Source organism: Schistocerca serialis, chromosome 3 (assembly GCF_023864345.2).
Source record: "Schistocerca serialis cubense isolate TAMUIC-IGC-003099 chromosome 3, iqSchSeri2.2, whole genome shotgun sequence".
NCBI classification, from domain to species: domain Eukaryota; kingdom Metazoa; phylum Arthropoda; class Insecta; order Orthoptera; family Acrididae; genus Schistocerca; species Schistocerca serialis.
This window is the reverse complement of record NC_064640.1, coordinates 198,805,928-198,828,276: the sequence shown is the minus strand read 5'-3', so window position 1 is coordinate 198,828,276 and position 22,349 is coordinate 198,805,928.

Genomic DNA, 22,349 nt, shown 5'->3' with positions numbered 1-22,349 from the left:
GAAGGGAAAGGTATTGAGGGATATATGATTACTGCATCAAAATTTGTACTGGACTGGCAAGTTAATTTTAAACAAACCAGTTATTCATGCGAAGTGATTACAACTCATGATACTGTGTTCCTTTTAGTAATTATGGGTGCACTTCCATGTAACAAATGATAAAACCAGTACTTCAACTTTCTAAAATAATTATAAAATGCGGATTCCTCTTCCTCGAACTACTCACATAGTGTGTGAAAGAAATTCCCATTTATAGATGGCAATGACATTTTTCTGATCCACTCTCATTTTCTTGAATTGTTTTGAACTTCTGTCTGCCTTCTCTAATATACAAGCTATCTGTGTAAATTGCAAACCATTTGCATCCAATAAATATCATTTTGATATGAATGTGGACTCCAGCATCCATGTACATGTGTAAACTCCATTCATAAAAACAGTTGAAAATCATCTTGCAAAGGTCGCAATTCCTGTGAAACACCAGTTGAGGTCAACCATGTAAGTTGTGATCACAACTTAAATTGACTTTACATGCCGTGACATGGCAGATAGTGTGAATACACCTTAATATGTTAGTCCCATGAAGGTCAGTGTGAATAGACATTAATGCTAGAGGTGATGAGATGTAAATTAGAACATAAGATTTTCATTGTTTGTGCACATAACGAAGACAAAAATGTGTCTTCATGTAATTTTATCTAGTGCTGTATACTACATGCCACTTTGAAGCGACTTATTTATTTATGTATTCATCCAGGGATCATCTGACAGTGACATAGGGTATATCAAGGAAATACAGTGCCAATCAATGGGACAAAATATAACACACAGCATACATAACATGTTTTAAGAGAATAGGACAGTTAGCCTATGGGGATAGGATGGGTAGTTGGCTGTGGTCTTGATTAAGGAACCATCCAGGTGTTTGCCTTAGCGAGCCAGGAAAACCCAAGTCAGAACAGCTGCACAGAGCACCTCCATCCTCCCAAATAGAAGTCAGTGTCCTAAAGGTTGCACTGTCCATTGTTGTAATTCTAATCAATAAAATTTCGTCATTTACACACAAATTGTTTCATGTAACTTGCAATATAAACAAAACTCTTTTTCTTCACTGCCCACACTGAAGACACCCCCAGACGACTCTTGGACTGTTTCTAGTCACTTTCTATGTAAAACATAATTCCACTGTTCACTACCACTCACACTAAAGGTACCTTCACACTGAAAACCAACTCCAACAAACTTGGTTGGCAACTGGTTTCAGCTCGAAGTTTGGCTTAGTTTTCAACAGTTGCCTGGAGTAGCAAGTTTCAACGACTAGTTGAGGGAAGTTTTGTCTCGAGTTTGTAGTTTATTGTCAGTGAGCAAAAACATGCCAGAGCGTCTGCTGTGTTTCTTTTGACAATGGCAACTTACAAGTGGTCAACAGATCTAACAATTAAGTTTTTGTTAGAACTGAAATGAGGAAACCTCTGTGGGAACCATCTGATTCTGCATATAAAGACAGATATAAAAGGAATGATTTGCTGAAAGAAATTTTGGATAAAGTTGGTGTGCCACTTGAGGAGTGTGAAAGGAAATGGACAAATATGAAAAGACAGTAGAATCATGAAGATTGTAAAATGGTCAAAACTAAAAGTGGGTCTGGGACAACTGAGATCTCGATTCCCAAATGGATAGTTTACGAGAATATGAAGATTTTGGAAGGCGTGAACAGGCCAGGGAGAAAAATATTTACAATCGTAAGTAAAATGTCATTCATTAGTGTAACTGAAGCTGTAAGATTTTTTGTCGAAAATTTTGTAACCTCATTTGTAAATTCGTTAGACATTTATGTATTTCTCTTGTAATAGCTCTTTGTCAACATCTGATACAAAGTAGTTTGCAAATTAAAGGCTTATACTGTCAATGATTAAAGCTACAAGGGTTTTGTTCAGAAGTTTTTAATTACATTTGTCTTTTCGCTCGATATTTATTTATGCATATTTCTCTTGTCATTTCGCTTTACCAGCATCCGATACAAAATAGATTGCAAGTTCATCCCTTGTATTCTTTGCAGCTCTTCCCATATTGCCTCCCTTTCCCTGAAGACATTTGGTACAAATGGCTCTGAGCACTATGGGACTTAATATCTGAGGTCATCAGTCCCCTAGAACTTAGAGCTACTTAAACCTAACCAACCTAAGGACATCACACACATCCATGCCCGAGGCAGGATTCGAACCTGCGACCATAGAGGTCGCGCGGTTCCAGACTGAAGTGCCTAGAACAGCTCGGCCACAACGGCCAGCCTGAAAATTTATTTTGCGGAGACATCCTCCAACTGTCATCTGAACCCTGCCTGTTTCTGGATCTTCCACATCAAAACTGTCACATGGTGAGTAAACTGTGGCACTTTATTTAGTCTAAGAAAATTGTGCAAAGACACAGCTGCAGAAGTGACTAATGCTTCTTTTTCAAGGTCTTAAGTGCATAGTTGCTCGAAGACACCGAAAAACTGCTGATAATATTCCAAAACATTCTTTGCAATTCTTCTAGCGCGAGATATTCTGTAAATAAGTATTCTTTGTTTAAACACCAGGTCCACATTTGTGCCTTCGATCCCTAGAAAAGAATCGCACAGCTATGAACTGAGTGTCTGTAGGAATAGTATGCCACCACAAGGCATTGGCTGATACAAACTGATGCTAACATCCTAAGAGCGTAGTATGATGATGACATTCTTTTTGCTAGTACCTTTCTATGTTTACTGCATGTTAACTGACAAACAATGATCATCGCTAATGACTTTGTGCCCACAGATTTATTTTCGATCCTTAAAGTGACAGAGTTGCTTCCTCTCTTTATGCTGAACTGCATACTGTTTATTCTCTTTATAGTAAATTTCATTTACTTTCCCTTATAGGAGTTCTGATGTTTTATTAGCGACTATGATGTTGCTGTCATTACCAAAGAACACTTTTCTCCATGTCTTACACAACATCGAAAGTCATTGATAAGCATTATGGACAGGACTGGATCGAATACAGTAACTTGAGGAACACTTGTGTTTGTATATTTCTTGTCTGATGTTTGTTTTACTGAAAATTTATCATCAACAGACATGTGAGCGCTGTTCACCTTTTGTATTCTGTTTTCGAAAACTGAAATCAAACATTCACTGTACCTAGTGCTCCTGGCTTGCTCAGTAGTATTTTATGGTCAACAGTGTCAAAAGCCTTGGAGAAGTCTAAGAAAATGCCTGTAACGCAATCATCCATAGAAAGAGCTTCAAGTACCACTTTTGTGAACTCTGCAATGGCTGATGTTGCACTTTTCCTACTTCTAAAACCAAACTGTACTTCATTAAAGAGATTGTATTTGTTCACATAACTTACCAGTCTCTCTTTTATGGTAGCTTAAATTATTTTTGAGAATAAAGACAGCAGTTAAACTGGCCTGTAGTTTTCAATGCTTTCCACATTACCTTGCTTAACTAAGGACACTACTCTTGCATACTTTATGTACTCTGGGAAAACACCTGAACTAAAGCATTCATTTATTATGTTTGTTAATGGGGCTTACATGCGATCTATGCATGCTTTTAGAACAGAGAGAGGAATCTCATCTGTGCCTGCTGAAAGAATATTTTTTCTCAGGTTACTTTCCATTCCTAAGGCTGTCACACGCAGCGACTTATATAGATTTGTAAAAAATAGATTCCAGCTGTCAGTCGTCCTTTTGAAATTTTATTGGCAGATCTAGATTTCAGCTAAAAACTATCCATTCTCAATGCACTATCATTTTTGATCAATGCATGTAATGGCTGTTGGTCGGGCTTTACCCACAGTTCATTGAATTTTAATTGTTGTACTGTCTTCTTAACTTCAAGATCTGTTGTAGGAAACATCATGATTGTGCTTGCTGTATAAATCGTTGTGGGTGTTATATGTCTTTTGGGACAATTTAGCTGCAGCTTTTACGCAATACAGATGAGTAATAATTTACAAAATTTGCTAATTCCTGAGGACTTTCTCTTATCCTGTCCCCATTTTGAGTTGTATGTTGTTATACTCGTGTCCTCCTTTCCCAGTTCCCTGTTTTACAACATCCCTCACCAAATTTTTTAGTTCTGTGCGTTATATATTAATTTATAATGGAAGGTTTTTTTACCTTAAGTAGTACCCCCTGATTATTTTCTTATACCTGTGATAGTACTCAAGGAACTGTGGATTGGTGCAGTACTTTTGCAAGGAACTGAGAAATGTAAGTGCTTGTGAGTACTTTCTAATACCCACAGTTGTTCCTCTAGTATGTATTTTATAAGATGAGAAAATCCTTTTATAGGCTTACAGTGTTTTAGGTTTCACCGAACTTATCTTTAGCTTTATGATTTGACAGTGATGACCTGAAATGCCAAGCTCTCTAATAAGTGCATTACAATTTCTCCTGTCAATATTCGTAACCATATGGACTAAAACTGACGCTGAACTTTTGGAAACCCTTATAGAAGTGCCATACCAAGTGCCAAATGTGCTCAAAATTTTTAGGAAGTTATTACTAACTTCACCCTCAACAACTGTATGAACATTCATGTCTCCACATATTATTATCCTAGTTTTAACAGTGGAGACCCTTTCCAAGATTTCACTTAATTTTTCGAAGAAGGTATCCACATCGCCACTAGGTGAGTGGTAAACACACAAAATATTTAGCTTCTTATGAGAATCTAGCTTTGTTGCTTCAGTGGCTGACAATTCAAAATGTTTAGCTATGCTGATTGTTGCATAAAAAGTTCTTGGTTTACTTGCCGCATCGAATTTGGATAAAATTCCGAGCTTTCGATGACTACCTCCGTCATCTTTTTCAGGGCTAAAACTGACTGTTGTGGGCCGGTGAGGCTTCTGCTTTTATAAGCAGTGGATGGCTTCTCATTGGCTGGATGACATCACAGTGAAAACGGAGCATGTGGAGGTGGTGGCCTCTATGTCCATAGATTTTGTTTGCGCACTTTATCCAGCGTTGCTTGCTGTGCCATCCATTGCAACAGGTGCAGAACTGTGAGGAATCTAAGAGGTCTCCTCTGCACTCTTTCTTTATCAATTGTGCGCTTCCATGCTTTGCTAAGTTCATATCTGGAGTCACTGTTGAAATTATTTTCATATAGTCTATTTTCAACTGCTTCCCTGATGACAGAGTCCTAATAGTTTGAAGCATGAGCAAGTATTCTTGTTTCATCGAACAGAATCTTATGTTTATTTAACAAACTGTGCTCAGTCACCGCCGATTTTTCCAAATACCTGTATTTCAGGTGACGCTGGTGTTCCACACAGTGATCGGCAACAGTTCTTATAGACTGGCCTACATAATTTTTGCCACACTCGCAAGGAATGCTGTAAATTCCCGGTACTCTCAGGCCGAGATTATCTTTCATGGGTCACAACATTTCCTCAATCTTTCTGGGTGGCCGGAAGACTGGTCTGATTCCCTGCCGGCTCCGGACTCTACCGATCTTGCTGGTCCTTGCACTGCAGAATGGTAGCCGTGTGATGTGTTGGTCCTTTTTATCTGTTTGAACAGCATCCTTCCTAGGTTTCTTCGCCACAGTAGATCTGATATCAAGATCAGAATATCCATTTTTTCTGAATACCGTCGTCAGATGGTTAATCTCGGAGCTGAGATGACCCTTGTCCGAAATAGTCCTTGCTCTGTGTACCAAGGTATTCAGCATAGCTCTCTTCTGAGCTGGGTGGTGAAAACTATGTGCGGTTAGATATAAATCTGTATGTGTCAGTTTTCTTTACACAGAATGTATGAGATGTCCATCTGATTTTGGCTCCACTAGCACATCTAAGAAGGGTAACTTCCCATCCATCTCCATTTCCACTGTAAATCTTATGTTCTGGTGTATACCATTCAAATGATCAACAAACTGCTGCAGTGCCAGATTCAGCACTGTCATCGCAACAAATACAGTTCTGGCTATTCTCTCCAGTATACAGCTGCTGAAGCTTTCATTTGCATTCTGACAGAGACCATGCATACATTTCGTAAGTAGATTTTTATTTGCCAGGTCCCTATATATGTAGGCCAAATTGCCTCCATTACAGCAAGTAGTAAGGAATGCATGTGGGTATATTGTATGCCTGTAGCATTGCCCAAACGGTACTTGCACTACGAATCTTCGCCTTTTGGACACAAACAATGCTGTGGGGTTTCATCTGCTGACACCCTGTGAAACCATGTTGCCCTAACAGCTCATCTCACGTTCTCCAAATATCCTAGATTTCTCCTTATTGCTAGTCCATAATATTGAGTCAAAGAATCAGTTTCACTTTTTGTAAGACGACCTGGACCACCTCTGTGTTTTCTGTCTGACAGTTTTTTTCCACTGAAGTCTTTACATAATTTTCTCAGTCAACATCCCATTCTTTTTTGTACATGTCCAACACATTCTAGCTTCTCTGTCAGTGTCCCCATATGGTCTGTCATTAACAACAGTAGTGTGTCCTTTACAGTCTCCATCGCCAAGGTAACCTACATACCTCACACCACAACTGACCTGTGATCTTCTAAAAATGTTTAAAACTCCTTTTGTTTTCATGTTTCCAATTGGGCCATCAAAGTTCTTTACACAGACATGGGTGGCAATAAATTTACTTAAACAACCCTGGCAGTGCTTTGTTAGACATTCATAATTTAGTATCTTACCAGTTTCAGTAAATGTGGCAGTTACAACCTCATCCAGAGAAGTATGACCTTTCTTCTGCCAGGATCCAGCAAATGCTGCTACAATGTCTGTATTCTCAGACAAGGCTACTGCTTTTTCTGTTGCTCTTTTCATTGAATGTTCACTTACACCACATAAAGCATAATGTATTAATTTATTGTATCTGTCAAACCTCAGTGGAAGTGGAGGCAAATCTATCTCTGCACAAAAAGTCTGAGAAGCTCTCCTTCCCCTACCAATGCATCGAATCGCAGAATCAAGCTGAATATTTACACTGTAATGTCGATTATCAGTTACTGGCAATGTCATAGTATCACTGTGTGTCTTACTCGAGCTACAGGCAATCACTAACAGACTTGAAAAACCCTTCCTTGCTGAAATGTCCTCAGAAACGTCAATACTATCTTCACAATTGCAGGACTTACATTTAACGGCTCTCTTCAAAAGTCTTGACAGCATATTTAGGTTCGCAATGACATTTCAGTCGTTACTGCTGCTCACAATTATACTAGGCTTGTTCTTATTACATTCAGAAAGTGAAAGTTTACATCTATAAGCACTGCCTGTAGACACAGTCTCTGTGGGTGACTTTTGAAGCAACTGATATGTATTATTCGATTGTGTTTGGAACTGGTTGCCGCGAAACTTTCGTATGGGGCTAAATTTCTTTACTCTCGGCATTTGTAGCACAGGAAACACACACACAGGAACAAAACAACACACAATAACTACAAAACAACACGCACATGAAATTCCGAAATCGTATATTCTCAGATCTTTGTTTATATTCGAACCATAGCCTTCTAGACACGCCTGTACTTTGGTTCTGGGAGTCAGTGCCTTTTAGAATATACCTGTATTAACAATCTGTAACTAACGACGGAAAAAAACGGAAGAACAAAATAATGCATCACGTATTCCGACGCACTTCAAACTGACAGATGGGTGTGGCCCTTGTGCAACATTACGTTCAACCTCAATTTTAGAACAAACGGAAAATGATAATGTCCATAAACTATACATTTTTGAAATCAGCAAGAAATGCTCTTTTCTGTAGACCAAGAACATTTTTTCAGATGTTTGGTCATTTTCACGAGCATATCCCCTTAAGGTAGACTGACAGTAGCATTTTGCACATTCATATGTTGATAACACTGTATGCTGCAGTTCATCATCTCTACACCAGTACTCTGTAATGCATGCTACTGTGCTGCTCAAAGATTGCAGTTCGTCTTCCAGATGATGTACTTTATTTTTAATGGAGTGCACATTTTAATGAATAATAGATCATTCTGAGCTTGCACACTCCAGTGTGGTACATTCTATTTTTCGCATACAAAGTGTAAAAGTCTCCAATCTGGTTGAAATACTGTTAACAGGGGGGGAGCATGTTATCCTGGTTTATACTAAGAAAGGCCTAGTCTCCTATTCATGGCAACAGGTATTTGGCCATGTGTGCTCCCACATCCACCCACCATACTTTTCACTAGTCAAACCCACCAACCTCCCTTTCCCAAACCCGTTGAGGTGCTGATCATGCCTAGTACAGCCCCATCTCCTGATAGTCCACACTGGCACCATTTCCTCAAGGTGAGAATTTATTTATGACACCATTTAAAATATCCATTCCCACTCCTACCTTGAACCAAATTTGCTTCCCTACACTGATATTGAACTATCTGACTTGCTAACTTGTTCTGTCCCACATAGAACCGGTGACTGTTTCATCATAAGATTCTCCAATCCCAATGGCAGCCCTGCGAAATCATACATATTCATACTTTCATCATTAGCACTTAGCTTATCAGTCATGTTGACTGCCTCTGCTGTGCTGCTGTAGCTGAAGGTAAAATTCTTGCTGCCATTTGAAACCGTTGATGATGTCGATAATGAAGATCTCAAAGTCACTCCCATAGCCCTCTGATGCTGTAATTGATGATGAAATCTGCTCTGCTGTCTATGTCTCTACTGCTGGCTGCCAAAGTCTCATAGTCAGCACACCTTCGTGTTGCTGCCATCTTCTTTCCTCTTATACCATTTCACATCTACTTTTCTCCATTCCTAACTTCTGCTATACATTCATACGCACACAACTGCTACAAAATGTCAAGTGAGAGCCCCCACACAAAACTGTCCACTATGCTTCAGATTCTGGACCTGCATCACGAAATGTTTGTAATGCTACTTAAATCACCTTTGCATTTGAAAAAGGGGTTAGATTCAAATCTGGACGAGAAAAACCCCATTTATGACAGTCCAACCGTTGAATCATACACATAGATTTTCTAATGAGATTTTCTGATTAGAAACCGTATTTGTGACATATAAAATTTAGCCAGTGGTTGGTTAGTATTTGGGCTATGCATGTCTCTGTTCAGAAAATACGCCTCAATGTTGTCATAGGGTCCAGCTGGTTACGTTTGCTTTCATGATCATTAGCTAAGATGGGTGAAGTAGCAGTTACAGATTATAATCCTGTGGTTAAACAGCTAAAGTAGTGGCAAGTTAAGTGAAATTTTAAATAAACACAAATTGCAATTAAATGAATAATAATAAATGCCAATAAAAGGTCATTTTCTGCTGATAATAAGTTGATGTAGACGGCACCACAAATCTGTGTTGAATAAAGTGATAATTTATTCAATCACTGACATGAAAGAACATCTATAAATGGTGATCCCATAATAATTTAATGTATAATATACAAATTGACAAAATTTCAATTGTAGTTAAGACAATTTAAATCTGCATAATGAGAATGGTAGTAGACTCCCCATAAATCAACAAATGATCGCTAGTTCGTCAAAAAACAGATCCATTAGACACAAATAATCCCAGAACAGCAAGTAAGTCACGTCAAAGTTCTTTTAGGCATACCTGAATAAGTTTTAAAGTATTTGATACTGCTAGCCACTCATATGCCATCACATCTCGGAATGAAGTTCTCTCTCTATCCCATCTCCATACGAAATCAAAATATCCACAGGTGTACTGCCAGTCTACATTGTCCAACGGGCACAATATTTCGGCGATCATACTTGTCGCCATCATCAGGTGAACTGACGGACTGAGCTCCTCTGAACGTGCCGGTACGGAGATCCGTACGCTATGGCTGCTCAGGGGGAACTGGGTTCGGTCGCTGCGGCGGCCGATTTAAATACCCTCCGCCCGCGACGCACTCCCTCCGCCGTCCGCGCCCCGCGCCACGGTCACGCGGTGGAACAGATTGCGACGGCGTCTGAGATGAAGTCGGTGTGATGCCTCTGTCCGCCGTGGTCGTCACAACTATACGTTTGCTCGATTTACTCATGATTAACCCAATCGCTGGTTCCCAAGCCTTGCTGAGATTATAGCCACAGTCACGGTTTATGAGGTCGTCATTGGTGCGAATTTCGATGGCCTCTTTAACAACGCTGTCCCAGTATCTCGACGTCTGTGCCAGAATCCTCGTGCGTTCATACTCCATAGCGTGATTTTCCGACAAACAATGTTCAGCGACCGCCGACTTGCTCGGATACATCAGTCGAGTGTGCCTCTGGTGTTCACGGCATCGATCCTCGACGGTACGCATCGTCTGACCAATATACGACTTACCAAATTGACACGGAATCTGGTACACGCCGCCCTTCCTCAAACCGAGGTCATCTTTGGCGCTCCCCACCAGTGCACGAGTTTTATTCGGAGCACAAAACACAGTTTCGACCCGGTGTTTCTTCAAAATGCTGGCGATTTTCCCCGAGAGTGCGCCTGTATATGGAGTAAACGCAGTGCCTACCTCCTCCCTCGTGATTTCATCCATCTCCACAGGTTGTGCTGTAGTGGTTGTGCGGAGAGCACGTTGAATCTGCCACTCTGAGTACCCATTTTTTCGAAATACAGTTCTCAGATGTTCCAATTCCTGGTGTTGACTCTCTGCATCAGAGATAGCGCGCCCCCTGTGTACTAGAGTTTTTAGTACCCCATTCCTCTGTGAAGGGTGGTGCCAGCTGTCTGCGTGCAAATACAGAACAGTGTGCGTTGTCTTCCGATACACCCCATGACCTAGGATGCCGTCAGCCCTTCTCTTGACCAAGGCGTCAAGGAAAGGTAATTTACCCTCCGTTTCAGTCTCCATAGTGAATTTGATGTTGGGGTGTATGGAGTTTAGATGTGTAGGGAAGTCAAGGAGTTTATCCATACCATGTGGCCAGATGACGCAAGTGTCGTCCACGTAACGGAAAAAGCAAGTAGATTTCTATTCGGATGACGACAGGGCTTCCTCCTCGAAGTTCTCCATGTACAAATTCGCTACCACCGGTGAGAGTGGGCTACCCATGGCGACTCCCTCCGTTTGTTCGTAGTATTCTCCATTAAAAAGAAAATACGTGGAATTCAAGACATGCCTAAAAAGTTCAGTGGTCTTCTCGTCAAACTTCTGACTAATCAATTCTAGTGACTCTCGCAGGGGTACCCTCGTAAACAAAGAAACGACGTCAAAACTCACCATGATATCTGACTCATCCAACCTGAAGCTATCAAGGCGTTTAACAAAATCCACGGAATTACGGATGTGATGAGGGCATTTACCCACATAAGGACTTAATATTGCCGTCAGGTATTTGGCCAACAAATATGTAGGTGCCCTGATGTTGCTGACAATGGGGCGTAATGGTACCCCCTCTTTGTGAACCTTCGGGAGTCCATATAGTCTAGGCGGTACCGGACCTTGGGGTAACAATTTCTTAGCGTCACCCTCCGGTAAATCTGCGTCCTTGAGAAGCGACCTCGTCTTGTTCTCCACCTTCTTTGTAGGTTATGCATCACATCGATTCTGCAGCAGCTAAGAGAATCAAGAAACGAGCCAGCCTCGCATTGGTACGTGAGCAACTGGCTCGTCACAATACGCCAGTCATTACTCTTGATGAACTGTGGTATCGTGTTAAAGCTGCATGGGCAGCTGTACCTGTACACGCCATCCAAGCTCTGTTTGACTCAATGCCCAGGTGTATCAAGGCCGTTATTACGGCCAGAGGTGGTTGTCCTGGGTACTGATTTCTCAGGATCTATGCACCCAAATTGCGTGAAAATGTAATCACATGTCAGTTCGTGTGTAATATATTTGTCCAATGAATACCCGTTTATCACCTGCATTTCTTCTTGGTGTAGCAGGTTTAATAGCCAGTAGTGTACATCCAGTGTAGCCGAAGGATATCGTATATCTTTTGACGATCTCAAACACACTTTTATCTTCCTGGTGGGTCTGAAGGTAGTTTCCATAGCATGCTTGCTCAACACTTCCCCAATGCGATCTGTAGTTTTGCTAATGAATGGTAGGAAAACTTTCCCCTTGGGCGACCATTGTTCCTCATTGACACTTATCGTCTCCCTAGGGCGAAATGCTCGATCTGTGCCCTTGTTAGAATAACCATTCTTCTTGAATGTCGACCAGAGAGGTTCAGCCTCATCTTTTAAATAAGTTGGTTCACAGATTTTGTCTGCGCTATCTACCAAGGTTTTAATCACACCTCTTTTTTGTCTGGTGTGGTGGTTAGAATCTTTATGAAGGTAACTGTCAGTATGTGTGGCTTTTCTACAAACTATGTAGCCCAACGACACATCCAAAAAACTGAGTTGGCCATTATTCCCTGTCTTCATACTAAAATGGGTTTTCGGATTGATATTGTTGAGATGTACCGGAAAGGCATCCAACCCGCCTGCACTATGTGTTCATACTACAATAGTATCATTGACATGGTGGTACCACTTTCCTGGTCTTTTACTGGTGTTTTGCGATGCCCATTGTTTAAAGATCTCTATAAACAAATAGACCATGGCCGGTCTAAGAGGACTGCCCATAGCCACCCTGTCAATCTTTTCGTAAAAGGCATTATTGTACTGAAAGTAGGTTGTGATGAGGAAGTGTCTGAATAACTCCTCTAAATCTGCTGGAAAAATACCCACTATGTATGAGATTACTTCGTTCACTCGAATCATGGTAAATAACAACACGACATCAAAATAAACACGGATATCACGTGGGTCCACGTGCATGTCTGTTAATTTGCCAATGAACTGATATGAATTTTGTTCTTGCGTTGTTATTTCCCATGATTCCAGTGAACGAAATTATCTCACGCGTACCGAATATTTTTCCAGCAGATATAACCAGAGATAATCTCGTAGCCGACATCGTGTGATGGGATGGGATGCTCTCTAAACTATCTTCACATTCAGCTCTCACTCGTGTTCTGGTTACAGTTCAGCACTTTACCTCTGAAGAAGTCTACCGCAGTCGGAGATGAAACGTTAGGAGAAAGTTTTATAAGTTGAGCATGGCCTGTCAGCACAGTAGTTTCAAGTGAAGTCAGTACCAGCTGTGAAAGCCTACATTGTGTGATCATTTCTTGTATTGTTTCTTTTTCTTGTGTTGTTGTATATAAATGAGAGTGCATCTCTTACTGTTGGTGTGCTTGATGTGGAAGTGGTGTGAAGGTATAAATGTGCACCCATGTGACTGTTCAGATAGTTGCAAAAGTTTGGAGTTTCTGATGAATGTGTTATGAGACAGAGAAATTTCAGTTAGCCTATAAACTAGTTTCCAGGTTCATTTTGGTGGATTTCTTAAATTGTGACTCAGGGAAGGTTTGGTTAATGAGATCTGATGAAGTAGTGTTTTGCAGTGAGGTTTTTTATTAGAATTAGTATTTCTGTGCAGACTTTGGTGGCAGTGAATTATTATTCTATGAGGTGCATGTTCATTATTAATAGACTGCTTTCATTTAGCTCACCCTGCCATGATAAGCAGTTTCTTTCCAAATATTCATCAGTAATTGATTTCTTTCACGGTGTTTTGCAGCTAGTCTATTAGGGCAATAGTCCCATAAAACCACCGTTAATGTGTTGTGAAAAAGCTGGAAACGTAGGACATTAAAGTCAAGGATTGAAAAACGTAGTAAATGGCGTAGACAATTGCCACAAAGGAACGAAAAGCGATTTAATCTTCTTGTGACCAGCTTACGAGCTCTAAATGGTCAATGCATTCGTCTGCTCGACACATTTCCTACTACTGGTATCTACATCTTTGGCAGGAAGACAGTCAGGTGCTTGGAGATGTATACCTACGAGGTGTGATCAAACAATACGCAAAATGACCTTTTTTTAGCAGCAACTACTGACGCTACAACCATTTGATGTAATTTGTCTGTCAGCCTGATCCATTGAAGTAGGCAGTGTCAAGCTGGAACACGTTCCCTCTAATCAGTCTCAGCCTCTCAACAATGCCAAGACACAGAATTACCACTTCACCATCATTACTATGAAAACTATGCACAAAAGGAGGAGGAGGATATTAGTGTTTAACGTCCCGTCGACAACGAGGTCATTAGAGACGGAGCGCAAGCTCGGGTGAGGGAAGGATGGGGAAGGAAATCGGCCGTGCCCTTTCAAAGGAACCATCCCGGCATTTGCCTGAAGCGATTTAGGGAAATCACGGAAAACCTAAATCAGGATGGCCGGAGACGGGATTGAACCGTCGTCCTCCCGAATGCGAGTCCAGAGTGCTAACCACTGCGCCACCTCGCACGGTGTGCACAAAAGGATGTCAGTGCAAATGACTATAAAAGGTGGTCGTATGAAGTGATAATGAAGATGACATGCTGTATTTTTCATTACAAGACTACTCCAATTATCTCCCATATTAGTAAATAAAATTATTAAGGAGACCATGGGGCTTGTGAACTCATACGAAATAAATAAATAAATATCATAACAGATTTATTCATAAAAACGCATGTTAGATGGAATGTGGATCAACATGGCATCTCGATTACATACTGCGCTCGTGTAAGCTGTCGCCAGCACACTGGTCGGCAAAGATGTAGTGAGGAGATAAATAGTAGGTGCTGGACCAAGCACACCTATCACGAGAGAGGCCAGAGACACACCGACAAGCAACGTGCCACTAACACTCTCTCGACAGCAAGTATTTAGGCTACTGCCGCTGACTGGAAGGCCTCACTGACTCACACTCCAGTTTCGCGTCTGTCAGTTAACTGTAGCGTGGGCTCTGTTCACGTCTTGGACTACAACAGTACATAGCGACCAGATTAGTGTAATAGCAAGATTACCGATATTGTCTGCAAGGGGACTATTACTGATAAACTTGTACCATGATCAGGGACTCCGTTCAAGTTAAGTATCCAGTACAAGTAATTAAAAAACAGTATTAATCCACGTGTGTATTTGTGTTGTAGAAAAAGGATACCAGCCACCCATAACAACATCGTCTCCATTGCTTCTTGAGGTACAAGGCTCTACAGCGGTAACGAGGGCACTACAGTGGCGACCAGGATACTACAGTGGCGACGGGGATAATTCAGTGGCGATCGAAGTTAATCAACTTGGTCAAAGACTTTTTTTGCTTCTCTTCTGTTTTAGCTTGCAGAGATAATCGTGTTCAAGTGTTTGCTAGTTTGTTGTTGTGTTCTTGCATGTATTCCAGGAGGGGAGTAGCAGAACAAATCAAATTTCTCTTTTCAGAGGCATTGCTTGCTTTTTGATATAACGTAGTTTGTAAATCATGAATTCCCCGCCCCTTCCATCAATTGCCTCCACGCCTCAGCCGTTGACAGCCAATGTAATGGATCTAGCATATGTTTTTGAGTTTCAGAACCAACAAATTGCTGCCTTGCTGAGGACGGTACAACTACTGGTTGCACAAGGTGCATCGGTCGCACAACCACAGCCAACCAACCAACCAGCCCAACACGTGCCGCGACCAGATAACCAACGTTCCGGCAATTTAAGGACACAGAAACGGAATGGACTGAATACCTGACTCAGTTCCAATCACATTGTCAAGTTCATCGTGTTCAAGGTACTGTGAAGTTACAATATTTTCTTTCGATTGCGAAGTCCCCAGCATTTAGGTTAATAAAAAAACTATTCTCAACTGCGTCTCCCGACGAACTCAGCTATGACCAAGTGATCGCTGCGTTAACTAAATATTATGACAGCAAGTTCAAGTAGCTGCAGCTAGATATCAGTTCTTTCGCTAGCAGAAAAATCCGGAACAACGTATCGCCTGTGGTACACAGAATTAACGGGCATGGGTAGGAAGTGTAAATTTAAGTGTAGTTGTCGCAACTTTGACACTGATCTCATGATATGGGGTGCAATAACATTCATGGCCGAGTGCACCAACCCCAGCCAAAAAGCATGATAACCAAGGTCCTGCGATCATGGTTAAAATTAAATCGTGTTTAAAATGTTTCTGCAGTTCACCAACGTTAATCGCTGTTCAGCAAACCGTCGACAGCCAACCGTGGATTTGACCGCGGTAAAATCTGTACATTGCAATGGAACGTGCCCTGGCGACGCAAAGATGTTAGTAAACATGAAATTGCACAGATAATCGCTGGTGAGTTAATTTCTTATCACATTTTTTCTTTGCTGTTTTCCGTCGACAAGCAGAAGTGTATATAAGTACCTCGGTACCTATTACTGCTGTCGTGCACAGAGTCCGGCCATCGATCGACAATATCTCTTATTAACAAATTGTGATCAGTTATGGTTTGCCAGTTAAAGGGAAAATATGATTTCCTATTGCGAAAAAGTTCCGCATTATGTCCTCCAGGAGACTGAATTCGCCGGCCGCGGTGGTCTAGCGGTTCTAGGCGCTCAGTCCGGAACCGCGCGACTGCTACGGTCGCAGGTTCGAATCCTGCCTCGGGCATGGATGTGTGTGATGTCCTTAGGTTAGTTAGGTTTAAGTAGTTCTAAGTTCTAGGGGACTTATGACCTAAGATGTTGAGTCCCATAGTGCTCAGAGCCATTTGGACTAAAAGGTTATACGATAAATCAGTCAGATTTAAAGGCAACAAATTCAACTTAATACCTACGAATTACAATTACAAACAACTTAAATTGAAAAGAGCACACACAAAATATTGTGGGGAAGGCGAACCAAAGACTGCTTGTTATTGGAAGAACCCATAGAAGATGCAACAGATTTACTGAAGAGACTGCCTACACTACACTTGTCCGTCCTGTTTTAGAGTACTGCTATGTGGTGTGGGATCCTTACCAGACAGTATTAACGGAGACGAGAAAGTTCAAAGAAGGGTAGCTCGTTTTGTATTATCGAGAAATATGGGAGAGGGTGCCACGGACATGATACAGGATTTGGGGTGGACATCATTAAAAGTTAAGCGTTTCTCGTTGCTGCGGGATCTCTTAGGAAATTTCAGTCACCAACTTTCTCCTCCGAATGCGAAAATATTTTGTTGGCGCCAACCAACGTAGGGAGAAATGATCATCATAATAAAGTAAGGGAAAGCCAAGCTCGCACGGAAAGATATAAGTGTTAGCATTTTCGTGCGCTATTCGAGAGCGGAATAATGTAGAATTGTTGTGAAGATGTTGCATATTATTCAGAATGCGACGCTAATTTGACTTTCATTCCATTTCCTGACGACTTAAGGAATTATATCTGAACTGTTGTGACAATTGTGTTGCCTGTCGCCTGAATTTTAGAGAGTTGTGGCATCCGGTAGTGATTTCTGAATGCAGATATGCACTAAGATCTTCGCTGTTGTAGGGGATACTCCCCTTTGCTGCATGTTCCCCATACCGTAATTAGTAAAATAACAAAAGGCTCTTTGTGATGAAAGACTCGATGTCCACAAGTCCCTAAATAAGAATCTGCGAACAGTAGTAATGCATCAAAGGAAACCACCTGTTGGACGAATGAATGCAGAAGTCCCTGGTTTTTGCAAAGTTCCATATTGGGACTACGATAAGAATATCATATCATATTTTGTTTAAGAACCTTAATTTCTTTATTTTCTCTCTTCAAACTAAAACATGTATTATGATATGAGATGCGAAAATGAGTTAAATGCTTCTGAGAAAAAATATTTACTTGTGTAATAATAGTGAGTGCAGAAAAGCTCCGTAATTCTTTTTTTGTATGAAGCGTAAATCTTGGTATCACCCCATTTTACTTTGTGTGATGAATCTTTTTTTCTTGGGATCAAAAGTGAGTGGACAGTCTATCGCTGGTTAATATCCTGATAACTAATGACGTGATAGTGGTTCCTCGTGCTTCATCGAATCTGTGAAAAGAGTTAAACGTTGGTTGCTCGACGAACGTGCAGGTAGTGATGTCTGCACACTGCAGTCAGAGCCAATATGATGTCTTTCTGTTTATATTGTAGCATCTGCTGCAGTCCGGTCAGTGAGCCAATATAAAGAAATTGGGCACTGCTTTTATTGCTGCACTTGTCACGAACCACGACCTCAAGAACGCGCTCTCTATGATAAGTATAATTCAGTCGTAATACACCCACCAAGAATTTAGGTAACATAACATGCAGGACATAGTTCGAGTAAAAATTAATGTTGTGAATACCAATTCATTACAATACTGCAGAGTGATATTTAACGAAATTTTTATTTTTTATTGACTTTTAAATCTTAATGGTATCTATTCATACAACGCGCAAATGTGAACATGTAAACACACACACACACACACACACACACACACACACACACACGCACACACACATTCACACACATTATGTCAAGTGTGAGAGATGATTAATGTCTGTTCGGACACATATGCACCAATTCATTCCTTAATTGCCGTCATCTGACTGAGATTTCTCAGTGACATGGCAGTGCGAGATTTGTGAGAATGAGAAAAGATAATGGATGTTTTTTTTTCCCGATGAGCATCTTAAAGCAATGCTTGGCTGATTATCAGACGATCGACTGTATTGCTGTTACGGAAGGCTATACTTCTAAAAACCAAGCCATTAACCATCATTGTTCTTCTTACACTGCGATCGAAAGGTGTCTTAATTGCCAGCAACAAATATCAGCTGAGTTAGGTACACCCCTAGGGAAGAGTTCGTAGAGCACAACACCATTCTTGAACCACTGGATGCAAAATATAATGTTGAGACTGTCCTTTGCTGGAATATTTATCGTTTGTTAGAGCTCAGTCATTAATTTCTTCTTAAGAAGTTAACGTAAAGGGATCATAACACATCACCAGTAACAGTACTGCCTAGGAATTCTCAATGAGCGAACTGATGATGGAAGTTCAAGCAAAAATGCAGCAGTAGTCATCACTTTGACTTTTGTTACTTTGAATTAGAGCATGCAGTATTCCTACTCCCGACTTTCGATCCTTGCCGATTGAATGCAAATGTTGCACAGCGTTGAAATGGTCGCAGTTCATCACATGTGTCTGTTATTGAGACTTCCTGACAGTGAAAAATCATTCATGCCAGAACGATCTATCTTGAAACGAGAAAATCATTTTACGTCTTGGTTTCCCAAAAGCACTCACCCCATACACAATAAAAAGGTTTAGAGCTGTCTCTGTTGCCGTCACCCCTCTATTAAAGCCATAGCGAATAATACACTGAAGAGCCAAAGAAACTCGTGCACTTGCCTATATCGTGTACGGGCCCCGCTAACACACACAGGTGCCGCTACACGAGGTAGTATGGACTCGACTAATGTCTGAAGTAATACTGGAGGAAACTGACACCATGAATCCTGCAGGGCTGCTCATAGATCCGTAAGAGTATGAGGGGTGGAGACCTTTTCTGATCAGCATGTTGCAAGGCATCCCAAATATGCTAAATAATGTTCATGTCTGGGGAGTTTGGTGGCCAGCAGTACTGTTTAAATTCAAAAGAGTGTTCTTGGAGCCACTCTGTAGCAATTCTGGACGTGTGGGGTGTCGCATTGTCCTGCTGGAATTGCTCAAGTCCGCCGGAATGCACAATGGACATGAGTGGATGTGGATGCAAATGATCAGACAGGATGCCTTCGTACACGCCACCTGTCAGAATCGTATATGGACGTAACAGGGTCCCATATCACTCCAACTGCTCACGCCCCACACAATTACAGAGCCCCCATCAGCTTGAACACTCCGCTGCCGACATGCAGCGTCTGTGGATTCATGAGATTGTCTCCATACCCGTGCACGTCCATCTGCTCGGGACAATTTGAATCGAGACTCGTCCGACCAGGCAACATGTTTCCAGTCATCAACAGCCCAATGTCGGTGTTGACGAGCGCAGGCGAGGCGTAAAGCTTTGTGTCGTACAGTCATCAAGGATACAAGAGTGGGCCTTCGGCTCGAAAAGCCCACATCGACCATGTTTCGTTGAATGGTTCGCACACTGACACTTGTGGATGGCCCAGCACTGAAATGTGCTGCGCTTCTGTCACGTTAAACAATTCTCTTTAGTCATCTTTGTTCCCATTCTTGCAGGATCTTTTTCCGGCCGCAACGATGTCGGAGATTTGATGTTTTACCGGATTCCTGATATTCATGGTAGGCTCATGAAATGATCGTACGGGAAAATCCCCACTTCATCGCTACCTCAGAGATGCTGTGTCCCATCGCTCGTGCGCTAACTATAACACCACGTTGAGACTCACTTAAGTCTTGATCAGCTGCCATTGTAGCATCAGTAACCGATTAACAACTGCGCCAGACACTTATCTTATAAAGGCGTTGCCGACCGCAGCACCGTGTTCTGGTTGTTCACATGTCTCTGTATTTGAATACACAAGCCTATACTCGTTTCTTTGGCGCTTGAGTGTATGTCTCACATGTTAGACCTTTTTCCAGTCTCGACTCAGTTTTCCAATACTTGAACAACGTTCATCAATTTCAAGCATGCAAAATGCATATGTAACTCCAAAATGAATACTAGTAAGAAAATGACGATTGATAATATAGTCGTAGCGCCGCGCCCAGTTTACCTCTTCGGACAGCGCCTGGCGTTAGGTGGGGTTAGCATATGGCCGGTAGCAAGTGTAGAGCACGTAAAATCTCGAGCGTGTACTGTTCTGATATTGATGCAGCCACGAGCTGTTTGACGGAATTGTTTTTGCTTCTGGTTTGTTATACAGTGAAGCGAATTATCTTTGAGGTTCTATCAGACAAACCTTTAGCAGACACTCGAAGTATGATTTTAAAAAGTATTGCATGTATGGACCTCGAACCCCAGACATTATGTCTACATTACGCGACGCCTAAGTGTAGACCATGAGCAGATACAGCATTGTAGCATTTCGTGAAGTGCAACAGCATGTCTTCCATTTACGTCCGCGTCTTACAGTGTTGCCTTAAGTGAACGACTCTGACTTGATCTCTGTGGCGGCTGGTCGATGGCTGGTTTTTATGTCTAAGACTGTACAGAGTACCTTCACAGAACATTTAATTTTTGCTGATCATTCTCAGAGTAATTTAGAGGATTCCGTAATTCTGCGCAAAGAGGGAAAAGGGCAGAGACTAGATGTATTATAGTATTTGAGAGTTGTAGCATCGCTTTTTAGTACCTGAATAGTGTAAATTCGCGTAGTCGTCTGTCTTCTGTTTTTGTTTTGAACGGCCAGTGTCGGTTGGTCACAGCCAGTGTGCTCCCTGCCGCCGTTGGATAAGCAGCTGCAGCAGCAAGTCGTATACTCCTAGCTCACTCATTTGTTATATAGTTTAATTCTTAATTTCTTTGCGTGTTTTTGGTACTTGCATTGTTTAATTCATAAATGTCGGGCGTATTATAGTATTTGAGAGTTGTAGCATCGCGTTTTAGTACCTGAATAGTGTAAAATTGCGTAGTCTCCTTCCGCCGCCGAGCAGTGTGTCAGCAGTGCGCAAGTAGCAGCATTACTGCATTTACTAGGCAATCTTGTATTTTAATAACCGTTTAAATTTTGTGTCGATTTTTGCGCTCTCTGTAGATTAGTTCAGACGTTCTTTGCACAGCAGTTTTTAGCATGGATAGGGACTGCAACTGCTGTGTTCGGATGCAGGCTGAGTTGGCATCCCTTCGCTCCCAGCTTCAGGCAGTGTTGGCTTCGGTCACACAGCTTGAGGCTGTTGCCGATGGGCATGACTGTGGGGGTCCGGATGGGGGTTTGTCGGGGACGGCCAGCTCGTCCCACGCATCCCCCGATCGGACTACGACTGTGGTTGCCCGGGATACTGCCCGCATTGAGGCTGATCCCTCACCTGTGGTAGAGTGGGAGGTTGTCTCAAGGTGTGGCAGGGGGCGAAAGACATTCCGGAGGGCTGAATGGAAGGCCTCTCCAGTTTGTCTGACGAACCGGTTTCAGGCTCTGTCTCAGGCTGATACTGATCTTCGGCCGGACATGGCTGCTTGTCCTGTTCCAGAGGTTGCCCCCTCAGTCTGCAAGATCTGGGCGGTCGCAGAGGGTGGGCTTACTGGTAGTTGGGAGCTCCAACGTCAGGCGCGTAATGGGGCCCCTTAGGGATATGGCAGCAAGAGAGGGGAAGAAAACCAATGTGCACTCCGTGTGCATACCGGGGGGAGTCATTCCAGATGTGGAAATGGTCCTTCCAGATGCAATGAAGGGTACAGGGTGCACCCATCTGCAGGTGGTCGCTCATGTCAGCACCAATGATGTGTGTCACTATGGATCGGAGGAAATCCTCTCTGGCTTCCGGCGGCTATCTGATTTGGTGAAGACTGCCAGTCTCGCTAGCGGGATGAAAGCAGAGTTCACCATCTGCAGCATCGTCGACAGGACTGACTGCGGACCTTTGGTACAGAGCCGAGTGGAGGGTCTGAATCTGAGGCTGAGACGGTTCTGCGACCGTGTGGGC